This window comes from Rhinolophus ferrumequinum (assembly GCF_004115265.2).
Source record: "Rhinolophus ferrumequinum isolate MPI-CBG mRhiFer1 chromosome 5 unlocalized genomic scaffold, mRhiFer1_v1.p scaffold_110_arrow_ctg1, whole genome shotgun sequence".
Taxonomy (NCBI): Eukaryota; Metazoa; Chordata; class Mammalia; order Chiroptera; family Rhinolophidae; genus Rhinolophus; species Rhinolophus ferrumequinum.
In genome coordinates this window covers 7,132,658-7,137,204 of record NW_022680355.1, presented here as the reverse complement: position 1 = coordinate 7,137,204, position 4,547 = coordinate 7,132,658, and the positions used below count along the sequence as shown (strand labels likewise).

General features: G+C 35.0%; 1 non-coding gene across 1 annotated transcript; it reads left to right on the top strand.

Annotated features, from left to right (window-relative positions):
- Positions 1–391: 391 nt before the first annotated feature.
- On the top strand, positions 392–465 carry TRNAN-GUU (transfer RNA asparagine (anticodon GUU)). The gene has a single exon. It is a non-coding gene; the product is annotated as a tRNA-Asn (tRNA).
- Positions 466–4,547: the final 4,082 nt, after the last annotated feature.

The following is a 4,547-nucleotide window of genomic DNA, read 5'->3' as shown; positions in this document are numbered from 1 at the left end:
ATGTTATACAAGTACATCATGATGATTATAGAGCAAAGCACTGGACAAAGAGTTTGAAATAAGAAAAGTTTCTCAATTCATAAGATTAAAAACTTTATTTTCCTCTAAAAGGAAACATCAGAAACAGTTATCTTCCTTAAACAGAACGTTCTAAAGAGGAGTTGGAAAAAAAAATAGTACTTTAATACACGTTGCAATCTGAAATTCTGCTCAATCTTGCTGTATTTTGTAGTTTTCCAATATGCTTTAAAGGTAGAAAATAGAAGAAGCTAAGAAATGGCAAAGGAAATTTTCTGATTTTAATAAAATGAATCAGAAAGTAGAAAAATGTTACATTGTGCCTTTATTATTCTTCATAAAGGTTATGACTGAAGAGCCTTTCTACATCAGAGTCTCTGTGGCGCAATCGGTTAGCGCGTTCGGCTGTTAACCGAAAGGTTGGTGGTTCGAGCCCACCCAGGGACGAAAGTCTTTTTACGGCATTGTTACCGGTAGTTTTGCAGAAATCTCGAGTTCTGGTCTCCAAGCTACGTTGCGGTTGATTTCCGTGGGCAGGAGAAGAGAAACCACGGATCTCACTTCGCGTTCCACACGGCAGGCGGCTCCAGCTTCCGTCTCTCCGGGGACCCGTCAGCCCGCCGCTTCCTCCTCCTGGCGGCCAGGTGGGCTCTTCCTGCTCTCTGCGGGAGGCTTGTGTGGATCCAGCGCCTTAAATCCCATGCCTCCTTTCACTTCCAGTCCCTCAGTTCCCAAATTCCGGCCGCTCCGTGCTCAAAGAGGCCCTCGTTCTCCTGGCCGGTTCGTTGTCTGCCTCGCCAGGCTCGTGCCGGCGGGCTCGGGCTCCGAGCGGCCCCGGAGCCTCCCACGCGGGGAGGGTGGTCCCGGTGGGCCTCGCTTTGCCTCAGGACCCCCGAAATGTCAGAGGTCAACTGAACGTAGGTATTTAAAGAGTGTGAATTTCAGGCTGTAACTTGATTTAAAACTCGTGCAACATTTTGTCTGTTCCCCGTCAGCGTAAACATATAGTCCCGTTACTAACTTAGGCGTTGTCTATTCCTGGTATATTGGCAAATTCAGACATGTTTATCATAAAGCCTTTGTGTGGACACTATTGTAAGAACATTTAGGTTATATTTTACTTTTTCTACTAAAGTGCTAGAATTTTATAGAGAATGGAATAAACCTGCAAAATTTCCCATCTGTTCAGAAAGTGAGAAAACTTTTTTTACAACTGTGTATGTGACTGTTAAATTTAAAAAAAATTATGAGAAATATTAAAGGTGAAAGTGCTAACATATTTGGCTTCGACATTTTATAAGCATATTACCATGTATTTCACAAAAGGCCAGCTCTCTCAAAAGGGTTACTTTGTACTTTATTCTCTAAATATATGCTTCCTTTGAGGAGTAATCATAGTTTCATCATAATAATTATTGTTTTAGGTATAGATTACAGAAATTTGAAGATGGTTGTGGAGAAAAGTGATATGTCTTGTTCCTGCAACTGTATAGTTACGCTCTTCTTTATATTTTCTCCCAGGTTCACATATTAATAAAGGCTAACATTTATTGAGTACTTGCTACTTGCCAGGCACTGTCCCAAGTGCTTTTATGGATGAATATGTGTGGTCCTCACAACAGCCTTTGAGGTAAGTCTTATTGTTGCCATTGTTCAGATGAGCCAACTGAAGTGCCCTATGCAATTGAATAATTTGCCTGAAGTCACAGTTTGTCCCTAACATGATACAGATTTGAACCCAGTAAGTTAGGCTCCATGTTCTTTACGCGGTCTAGCCAAAAATTCTTTCCTCTGAAGTATAATCGAACTACTTGATTAGTTAATTTAAAACCAAAGGTGATGTTTCAGTTGGTTTGTGAAGTTTCATTAATATTTTGCTCCAAATCTCATGAAGAAAAAAAAAAAGCACTGAACATTTGTGGAATGCTAAAGGGCATTGTTAAATTATGCGTTATTGTGCTGCTTGATTTTATTGAAGTGAAAACTGTATGGGAACTTGAAATCTAAATGTGAAATGCGTCTTTGGGATACAATTTGATAGCATATCTATAGAGAAGACAAGATTAGAAAGTAAGGCAGTTTGGAACAACCCAAGCAAAATATGGAAGAGGAATAGATTCAAGCAATAGAGCCTAATTATTCCTGGACCCCAGGTTGATGTTTGACAATTGAGCCTGCAGCGCATGCAGACCCCAATTTCAGGACAGCTTTGTGAGCTAGCACCAGGGGTTTCACTTGACAGGTGCTAGGTGGCAGTTTTAAATTTGATCCTAAATTTCTAAATATGTTCTACGTCACCCGATTGGGGGATTTAATAGGGTTTAGAGGCCAGAAAATAAAGAGGGAGAATTAAATGAGCATGGAATTGTGGCAAGGAGTGCGAAATTGCCCTCTAATATAAGTAGTTCATAGGTGGGCAATGCTTAGCACATTTCCTTGTACATAGCTGTTGCATATGCTGGGTGGAAAACATTTTGAAAATATTGCTTAAATATTTGTAGATGAATTGGCTTTGTAAAATTTTAACATGTGTGGGTTATAAATGTTGCAGTCAATGCTATTTCTGAGGAACATTATTTTGTTCTTAGTTTCTTTGATTAGCCAAGCCAAATTCATGTTGAGATCATTTTCAGCATTAATTAAAGACTGAAAGGCATTTAAAAGGCTATGTTGAGCATCTAAGTATGTAAATATGTTTCTAATATTGCTAATAAAGAGTTGTACACTTAAACTTCATATATATAATCAGAGGAAAATTCAGTGAAGTTATACAATAAAGAGTGAACCAATCCCTACTTTACAAACATATTGGAGAAGGTAATATTCATATAATTTATAATAATTAATAATTTAAAATATTTTAAATAATGCAGCATTTTTTTAGTTATTGGAGGTTGGGAGGAAGCCCCATAGTTAATATGTCTGTGTTTTCACTTCTAACACATGTGACTGATGTCATATGATAGAAGATTTAGGGTGAAAAAAAGCCCAAAGAAACACAATCGCCCTGTTTCTGCATACAGGATGCATCATAATGAGTAATGCCAACATGAATTTTAACTTTATTTCTCTGAATTTTGGTGGACGTAAGGCCTAAAATGTTTAACTTATAGCTACATCCGTTAGAGCAAGGATAAATTGGTGGTAGAATATAATACATTTAATTAGAAAATAGTTTAAGAAGTTGAATCGTTTTAAATAATTAATAATGTTAATTTTATTAACTGTAACATTTACTTTAAAGTTCTTTAGGTTGAGCCCCTTTGGTACTACCAGTGCATTCTGTTTTTACATATTGAAAATAAGTGTTGAACTTACAAAAATTATGTAAGAATAAACTATATCTGTAAAACCATAGTAAATACCTCCGATTTAAGTTTTCATAGCTTAAGTTTTTAAGAAAAGTCATTAAAATTTTGATTATTTAGCATTTAGATTACAAAATATAGTTTAGGCATTCATAACCTAAAGAAAACTCTTAAAATATAATTTTAAAGGAAAATATTAGACATAAGTACATACAGAAATGTGCACAAATCATTAGGAGTACAACTGAATAAATTTTTACAAAGTAAATACACCTTTGTAAGCAACACCTAGATCAATAAATAAAACAATATCAATAGCCCAGAAACCACCCTGGTGTCCTTCTCCCATTCACTAAAGCATAACTTTTAAACTGTAAACATGGATTATTAGGTTAAAATTTAAGTTGTCATAGATCAGGACTGAAAAATAAATTTACTACCAAATCCTTCAGACGAGTATTTACACGATGATTAGGAGAAATAATAGAAATTGAAAATCAATTTTCCATGCCTGCTCACTTATGACCTAACCACCTATGATAAACTTGGTAAGAATAAATTTGTGCTATTAAGTCAGAAAATATGAGAAATTTACTATTTATTTATAGTATTTGATTTTGTCAGTAAGCAAAATAAAAAGCATTCCTACTCTCACCCACTAGAAAACATGAAACAAAGACAATCTTCTAGAAATTATATGGCATTTAATTCAATTTTTATTTTTGAAAATAAATTTTAAAACCAAGATGAGATTTGAGATTAAAAGATGCAGTAAGACAAGATTACTCAATAGCTCCCCCAAATAATATATTCTAAAATCTTAAGAATTATAAGTCCTCTACTGGAAAAAAATAGTGTCCTGTGATTTCAAAACTATAAATAACTATAAAGGAAAATCTAGATCTGTATGAAAAAAAGCTACATGTAAAGTTGTGAAAAGTCCAGTTTTTAATACCATTGAGGAAAGGCATCCTAGAAAGGTCAGCAAATAAGATTCAAGAGCAAAGTTTTACTTCCTTTTTTCAAACAAAATTCCTTGTTGTTATTATTAAAGTAGTGTATGCCCAAGGTTATAATAATACATATCTGTATAACCACACTCATCACAAAGGTAAATATTGAAGGGTTTGATTACATCAAAATCAAGAGATTACATTCATCAAAAGACACTATTAAAGGGATGAAATGACAAGCCAAGAATTGTAATTCAGAAAACCAACA